The sequence below is a fragment of the Hevea brasiliensis genome, chromosome 4 (genome assembly GCF_030052815.1).
Source record: "Hevea brasiliensis isolate MT/VB/25A 57/8 chromosome 4, ASM3005281v1, whole genome shotgun sequence".
NCBI lineage: Eukaryota > Viridiplantae > Streptophyta > Magnoliopsida > Malpighiales > Euphorbiaceae > Hevea > Hevea brasiliensis.
The window spans coordinates 35,463,863-35,473,634 of NC_079496.1; positions in this window are offsets into that span (position 1 = coordinate 35,463,863).

The window sequence follows — 9,772 nt, forward strand, 5'->3', positions numbered from 1 at the left end:
ATAATTAATTTCATACACATTGCATTAAAGAAAAATTAATTTACATTTATCAGTCCAAAAATTACATCAGAAAATCCAAAATAATATTATTACAAAATATGTACAACTGCTCATGATCACTTTACAAATGTACATACAATCAATTACATTAAAATAAATATGTATAATCAGGGTATAAAATTATACCTGTCAAAAGGTCCAAAAGTAGCACTGAAACCCTCAGCAGCTCACTCCGCTGCTCTACTAGTCTCTCTATCTACGACAGCAATAAACAGCCATCGCTGAGTACAACGACTCAGTGGTGTACAACATAACAAAAATACAAATTTATGCACAATTTAAATCACAATTATCTCGAATATGACATTGAAGTCAATAAATAAATACAAATCATCATTTCAAATTCAAGTCAAATAATTTTTCATTTCAGAAGTAGCAAAACAGATTTTATAAAAACACACAGTCATATCATGTCATCAGTGTAATGTTCATCTCAATAGCCAGAGGCTTATGAGGAATCTCAAGGTTAGCTAGCTCAAACTATGGGAACCATTCAATTTCTTCCTCTACTGGCACACACCTCGACACTTCAGCCAGAGAGGGAATTCAAAATTCAAAACTAATTCCTCCCACTAGGCATGCTAGTGAGGCATTCAGATATATGGTCATGACACTGTGGTTTCAAAACTATCTTAACATTTTACTAAACATTTATTGACAATTCAAACACATACAATTAAATTTCTAATAATTTAAGTCAAAAGCATAATATTCATTTCATTCACAAATTTGTAATAAAAATAAATCACAATTTATTCATCAAAACAAATTGTCAAGAGAATTTACAGAAAAATTTTATGTTGTGCACAAACCTTGTGTGAGTCGCCTCTAGGCCTTGACTCGATGTCTCGGGTTCTTTTCTGGTATTCTTTTCAACTGAAATACATAATTTTATAGTGTTTCAGCATCATAATGCATCATAAATTCAATAACAAATTCACAATTACTTATGTTTAGCTCTAATATACTTAATTTAATATTCTTTGAATTTTGCATTTTGGGGTTACTATTCACGACATTATTCAAGTCAAATTATTAACTTTCTTATCCTTAATAGGTATGGGAATTTCAATTTCACCCACATACCACATTTTGGTTGCTTAATTTGTTGATTTTGGTTGCCCCTTCAATTTTTAGGTCTCCTAGGCACAATTTCAAATTTTCAGTTTTGATGTCCTATATTGCACTATTCCATTTGTCATGTTGCTGTAGGAATTTGGCTAAGTGTTCTTCATCAAAGTTATTCCTTATTGTCTTATATTTAATTCCCTTTTTGAATCACTCCATTTGGAGTTTTTTAGCCCAAGATATGGCCATTTGAACATGGCTGGCTGGATTGGTTTAACCCATATTTCTGGGCACCTACTTTGGTTCTTGCAGTTTTGAATCTCTAATTTTGGGTGGCAAAATGACTTAGTTATGGGCAGAATTTGGGTTTGTGTTCTCCATAAAAGTTGTGTTGCTATGTCATACCTTTCTAATGCCACAAAAATCAGGTCATTTGTACCTGTATAGCCCAAGTTATGGCCAAATGAACAAAAACTGTTCATTTGGTCATTTTGGTACAGTGGTAGTGCACTACATCCTAGTTTGACCTAATTATTCACTATGTTAATGTCATTTTCTGGGCATGGTTCCTGAATGAAAAATGTGCCATTATGTGTCTATTTTCATTCTCAATTGGCCTCACACCAATTGGGGTGGTAAATTTTCAGTTCTGGAAAGAGACCTAGGTCAAGCTGCCAGAATAGTGACCATAACCAATCCGAATTGCACTTGGTTTCTACCAATTCAAACATACCACAAATAGTCTCAATTTACCATTTCTCACTTCAATTAGGGTCATTTTTACCAATTGACCATTTCCCCATTTTTTCCCTAATCTTCAAGATGCTTAAGAACCCTAATTACACAATTGTGCAATCTAATGCAATTAAAGTTTATAATCATTGTCTACATGCTTAATTCAACCTAATTAACCATTCAAGTTCATCAAAATTATTCAATTCAACCTCCACTTTATGCTGGCCAAAATTCCCTGAATAATCCCCCATAATTGTTTTCTTTGAATTTAAGTTGAATTCTAAGTTAACTTAAATCATATGCTTTAACTAAAGAATTTCACTTTAAATAACTTACCTCAACTTTGAAGTTCACTCAACCAATTTCTTCTCTCTTTCCATCTTTCTTTCTTGCTCAATCTCCTTCTCAAGTGAATTTAACAAGGTTTAATGGAAAATTTTGGGGGATTTTAGGGTTAATTGGGTGGAAAATCAAGCTTGAATCAAGCTTTCATGGAGGGTTGGCAATAGAGGTGAGAGAGAGTGAGGGTGGCCGAACCTATTGGGAAAGACAAGTTCTGAATTTTTTTTCACTTTTTGGTTATTTTATGTTAATTAACTTAATTTGACTTAGTCAATTATTGGGGGAAAATTAAAATTAAAATTTTTTTGACATCACTCATGATGTCATGTGTGTGATGTAATAATTCAACTTTTAGTTCTTTTTCTTTTTCTTTAATTTTTTTAACAGTTCTTTAATTTAATTCTCGATTCCAAAATTTTTATTTCTCCGATTTTATTGGACAGTTAGGTCAGGAGTCACTTATAGGGGTGAATTGACTAAATTGCCCCTCGTCGGTCTGATTTGATTTGCAAGTAATTCAATATTTCTTCTGGATCCTTGACCTAATTATTTGAACTGCTTAACAATTCTTTTCTGTGATTTTCTCTTTTTCACTATGTTTGCAATAGTCCTAAGGACCGCGGCGTCACATTTTCCAGTTCAAAATTCAGGTTAAGACGCAGTCACTTCTCGGGAAGGTCACCCATCACTATGACTTCTGGCTTATGTAACCTTTTATGTTCTATTTTTCTTATTTATACTTAACTATCTAGCAATCACTAATTATTTGCATTTATGGCTTATCTAGGTTTCTTAGATGTGGTTCTAATTCCCTTAGTAGTCCGGACCGACACTGGTCACCGGAACAGTGAAATATACCAGGCTATGCAAATAGGGGTGTTACAGTTTCCCCCACTAATAGGATCCCTCTCTTTCTCTCTCCCACCAATTAGTTATCTCTTCTTTTTTTTTTTCACTAAAAGTCTTTTTTAATTTATCTTTTATTTTATCTCTTCTTAAACTCTATCTATAAGTTTTTCAATTGTATCACAATTCTACACCTAGAACCTTATAAATACCCCACTAGGGATATGAAAGGAACACATTCAGAGATTAGCCTTTAGAACTCTCTTTAAATTTCTCTCTACCTTCTCTCTATTTTCTTTTCTTTCTTTCTTTAGTTCAAGAATATTTTTTTTTTAGATTTAATTAAGGTGAGGGTTCTTAATACCTTTTATTCAAGATTCATACCATGATATAATTATTTCATATTTATATGCCTTGAATTAGCCTTATATGTTCATAGTTTACATGTATATGTGGTAAATTTGAGGGTGATGACAATTCTACACCTGTTCTTATTTTTGTCACATTGTTTTAATTAATTTTTGTGTATTTATGCTTCTATGAAAATTGCATAAAAATTATATTTTTAATCTTCATGACATTCTAATAATTTTAATCTCAAGAATCATAGAAAAAGCTATTGAATTGAGTAAGTTATAGCTGTCCAAAATTAGGGTATTTGCATATCATGATTTGCAATACAGCCAAATTTTAAGATTCATATATCTCTCAATTCTTCATCTTTTTCTGCAATTCTTGGGTCTAAAATTGAATTCAAGATCTTATCTAGTTTTTCTTATTAGTTTCATGCAAATATCTTTTATAGTTTATGAGATCCGTCTCTGATGCATAGTAGTGATGAACCATAATTTTGGTAAATTATTTGGTAGCAATTTTATACTAGGTAATAATTTTCTATTTTGATATGATGCTTTGGCATGCGTCTGGATTTTTTTTTTATATAATTTTTGCACATGTTTAACTAATTTTAGAAATTTAAATACAAAAACACTATAAATTTGCTCAAATCTGGAAATTTATATTATTTTATATTTTTTTTTTCATGTCTTAAAATCATATGTTGATCTATTTTTTAATATTGTGCATGATGTGATATAGTGTTATGAAGTGTTAGGATTATGTTACAAGACCTTTGGCTATTAAGTAATTTTAATTAAATAGAAGTCTAAACAACTTAGGAGATTAGTTTTAGATTTCAACTCAGTTTGTTATTAATTTGTTTCATATTATAAATAAAATTGGTAAGTAGCTTTAAGTTAAGTACCAAAAAGGGCAAATGCGTGGAGTTTAAAGGGAGTAAGACAGGGATAAACTTGTCATACTATAAGAGAAGACCATTCTTTAAAGGTAGCTTGCTTTAATGGCAACTGTGATAATTAAAAGGTAAGTGCCCCTTAAACTTTCTTAAAATAACAGTTTTGTATGTAATATGTAGTAATAATAGGATTTACTTGATAAATAATAAAACTAATTTTATTTGTATCTTTAAGTCACTTGTGTGTGAAATTTAATTAAATAAATATTAAATAAATTAAAATTAAATCTTATTTGTATAAAAACACTAACTTCGGCATGTAAATTAAATGTAATTAAATATTTTGTAAGAAATAAAATAAATTAGCATGTTAGAAACAAATATTTTTAGGACATAATTATTTGAGCCTTTATGTGTTTGTTATAATAAATTACAAATGTACATAATTTATTTAGTTTAATTATTTTCAGGGTAACTTAGTAAATAAATAAAATAGATTAATTAGAAACTCAAGGTTATTTGTAAATTGAATTTGTTTGTAAATTAAATTGTTAATAATTAATTAATTTTAGAATTCGATAAATTTTACTTCATTAAATTTAGCAACCCCATAGATAGGAAGTTCTTATGCATGAAAACTGTTTGTAAACAACAACCCCTGTTTAGATTGTTTATGTGTGTAGGATTAGAAGTTACATACTTAGGTAAGATATTTAATAAAGAAATAATAAACAAGAATTTTAGAAACATTAGTAGATGACTGACACTCAAATTAATGAGGTTAGACAAGGCGTAAAGGGTGCTTAATACCTTCCCCTTACGTACCCACTATCCCGAACCAAGACAATGGATATAGCGATGATGGTTGTAGAACCTTTGCAAGGAGTATGTTGCCATCCACGACCCTATCAAAAATTGATGTCCATCAGAAGAAACAATGAACATGTCCCAGTTATCACCTAGGTACCAAGTCTTGTCTATATATGTCTTTTGGCATAAATCCTTAAGTACCGTGGTAGTATTATGGGAAGACGATACTTACTAGTGGAATTGATTCTATTAAGATTGTACAAATTGCATGTATAGAAAATATTGTTTAAGGCGGTGGTACTTAAGTGAGACCAACGTGAGTCGATCATTTTTCCTGGGTATTACCTGGTACACTTTATGCAATCTCAGTAGATGATTTTTCACCTCATGCCACAATTTGGTGATTCCATTAGGGATAATGGATAGTTACTCTAACATGTTTCTACTAGTCTAATATTATTCCTTTATTAAACTTCTTTGCATTGCACTACACTATCACACGGATCACACTTACCCTTCTAACCCCACTAGTACTAGCTGAGGAGGCCACAATTCCATTCAAGCTATGGCAATTGGTGAATGTTATCACTCCATGGCCATATTGTCGGGTATATAAAAGAACCATAGCTCTCGTCGTTGTGCTTAATGGACAAGCTCTCATATGGGTGACCCTTTCTCCTACCCAATGAAGCCCATGAGCCCTAGCTTTCAGCCCTAGGTACCCTGTAGATTTGTTGTGTTGGATTTATAGCCTTATTATCTAAACTATAAGTCCTAGTGGAATTAAAATGAACTTTGGCCTATGCATAAACCCAATGTGTGCATAGGCCCAAGTCCTTTTCGAAACCCATGTTAGGTAAGAGAATGCCTACTTATGGTTAAACTTTAAGAATATAAGCTCATTGTTTGTGAGGGAAGGATCATTTTGGACCACCCCCCATTGGTGTGTCTAGTGTACCAAAGCCTAGGATAGAATTTTTCCTTACCCTATACATGAGTGCTGGAGGAACAAGGGGGCAAAGATTCAGCTGCAGAGAAGGTTTTAGTTTTGGTTTTAGTCTGATTTGTATACTTTGATTTTGGTTCTATAAATATTGGTTTCAAAGGTAAGAGTAAAAGCAAAGATTGTAGGGTGAATATATATTTTCACCCCTAAACTTTAATAAAAAAATCTTGTGGCACTCTAAACTTTTAAAATGTCACACGATACACCTCATCTCCTATAAATATCTTATGATGCACCTCAACTTCTATAAAAGTGAAATTAAGATACCTTTCGGTCTGTTGACATAGCAATTTACTGACTAGGATTCAAAGGGTATTTTAATTCTACTTTTACAAAAGTTGAGATGTATCATGGGATGTTTACAGAAGTTGAGGTATATTGTGTGACATTTTAAAAGTTCTAAGTACCATGAAGCTTTTTTAATAAAGTTCAGGGGTGAAAAATGTGTATGCATACTAGCATTCATGCATCATCATCATTGACCTCTAAATTTGTTGAGTTCTATGTTTATAGAACTAATCATGCCATCTGAAGGGAACCATCGATTGTGGGACAAAAATGAAAAGGCTCATCATGAGATCAAGTCCACTAACTAGAACCTTAAGTTAATGTGGGAAGCTAAAATAAACCTGATATGACTCTAGGAATACACCAAAGAAGTCCAATATGATTTGCTCATGAAGGAGAAAAAGACTTTATCAAGAAATAAGCCAGCTTCACTACCAGATCCAAGAAGAAGGAACAACACGCGTGGTGGAAGAAAGAATTGAGGATTATATAGAGGAAGGATCAGAAGTAAAACCTATTCCCCTACCTGTGATAGTGCTAATTCCTCCTATCATCCAGTTAGTGAAGGTGCTTACCGAAGGAAATGAAAAGGTGTCAAGACAATGCAACGAGAAAGTTCTTTGGAAAATGTTCCAATATGATGCCTTCCTTAAGTCTATTAGGTTTATTAATAAAAAAATTAGGAATAATAGGGTTAGGTTTTACTTTTTTATTAGATCGAAAGGTTGAATATTTTTAACGTATGTATTGAGGTTGAAAGATATAATTTTCTATTACTAATAAAATAAGTAAACATTTTCTTTTAAAAATCCTAATGTTCTATTACTTTTTTATTTTTGCTTCATAAACTTAATAAACGTGCTGTGAATAGTTCCATAGATATACAACTCAAAGAATAAAAAAAGTCCATTTATGTATTTCATTTGTGTATGTAAAATGTTTCGTTAACCCTTAGCTCCTATTTTTGTAGCAAACATAGCACCCAAGCACACCGAGCAGACTTCTGACTAGGTCACTTAGGTTAGGGAAGGGAAGAGACTAGTAAGAATTTCACCTATACTGGTTGAGATGGAAGACACTAAGGCCAGGTTTAAGCAAATGCTTGAGGAAACCTTGAATTCTAAGATGACTGAGCTTGAACAAAAGATTATGGCCAATTTCGATAAGAAGTTTGAGATGGGTGAATCAAATGACATTAAGGTAAGGAAGCTCGAGGAGGAAACTGGTAAGAAGAAGGCCTTTGATGATTTCAAGGATGAAGATGATTATCTCCAAGATAAGGCTAAGAAGAAAGAAAAAGAATCAAGTGATCTACTTGACTCTGATGACTTTGACATACATGTAGAAGGGGATCTACTTGAGAAGTTCAAAATGCTGGATTTACCCAAGTTCAATAGTACTGGTTGTAATGCCCTCACTTTAGGAAGTTCCATACATTCCACTGCTCCAGCGACTAATGTTTATTCGGGTAGTTAGCATAGCTGTAACCACCCTTAAATTAAAGTAAGGAGTCATGATTTTATTTTATAAATGTTAATTAAGGCTAATTAAGGTCAAAAGAAATCTAAAGAAATGGATCTGAAATGGGTTAAATGTGCTTGAATTGTAGCGATGAGTTACTAGCTTGGGAAGTGACTTAAGTAGGTATTTCGGGTAGGATTTCTATTCCAACCTGTGTGGGACCACTTGAGACACTTATTTTAGTCTTGAATGAAGTATAATAGAGGATTAATAAGTTGTAGAAATGAAAAGAAATGTTTAAGTTGCATTAGGAAGTGAAAAGGGACATGTATGGCATTTATAAGAAAGATTTAGGTAACTTTTAAAAATTTAAGCTGATCATGTAACTTGCACATGACTATGGCAGCTCTTAAAACTTTAAGAAGGCAGATTTGAAGGAGAGAAAACAAAAACAGAAAGGGAGATGAGCAAGCTTTCTCACTTTGGTTTTTCACATCTAAATCAAGGTAAATTGCTTTCTAATCACTTCTCTACACATGATTTCTACTTTTCCTACCTTAATTTCATGATTTGGAAGAAAGGAAAGTTAGGGTTTATATGGGTTTGATTATGGGAAATTGATGGAAATGGAGAATTGATGAAGTTAGAATGGTTAAACTAGTTTTTCTAGCTTGTTTTCATCATGCTTATCATGGAACTAGCATTAATTTGGCATGAATCAAAAAAATCCACTTAGGGTTCTAAGTGTCGTGATTTGGCTAACATGGGGGAGAGTGGGGAAAATTGGTTTGAATTCCAATAAACAATTTAAATGAGTTAATTAAGCATCCAAAGCATGAAATATGGCATTAGAACACTTGTTGGATGTTGGATTCAAATTCCCATGAGAGAAAGTGTAGGAAAAGTGTAAGAAAGTGAGGAAAATGTTTATTTTAGGCAGCCATTTTGATGAAATTATTTAATATTGTATGGTTATTGGTTAGATGATTGTAAATGGCAGGATTAAAGTGCATTTGATGAAGGTATTTTTCGGGGGTCCGAAAAATCAAGATAGCTAGTTTATTTTGGCATGTAAATCTTGCACACCAAGTGTTTGATGAAATGCCTAAATGAACTTAAGGTTATGTACATAATGTGGTTAAATGGTTAAAAAATTAGCTAAGGTTCCGGTTAGGCAATTTCTTAAGAAATGGTGAAACTAGTGCAGGCGGAGATGTTAATGGGCTAATACAGACTAAATAAACAGAATAGTTGAGAAAGTCTATTTTAAAATGTCTATATTTTTCTGTATTACAGTGGTACATAAAGAGGAAAGAAAGAGTGCTTGCTTAGGGGCTAAATCTAGCTCAAATTGGAAGGAAAGAGGTTTGTGCACAACTAGTATTAAACGAATAAATGTTTTGCATATTCCTATTGATTAAATGGTTTTATTGTTATATGTTTTATATTTCATCAAGTTATGATTTTATTATAATAACTATTTGAGTATTGTTATTGTTATAATGAATTTTATTTGGAAATTGTGATTTAAATTGTGGTTTACATGAAAAGTATTGATTGCTGAGATTTGCAGGAAATGGCTCTATTTGTGATTACAAGCTCACAAAAAGGAAATGAGTTTTATGATGTTATTTTCATATCTCACAGCTAATGCCTGACATGGTTATTACTCATCCCTTATTTGTTGAGATGACACACTGGTGTTTGTATGGATACGATATGGATATCATGGTATGTGCACATTGATATGATATAGTCTTCCTCATGTAAGACTTGAGATGAGTTTTGAAGATGGCCTTTGTGGAATATATTTGTATATGGTGTTATGGATGACATGTGCACAGTGATTTGGTATGGTCTCCCTCTGGTAAGAGGTGAGATGAGATTTGAAGATAGCCCTT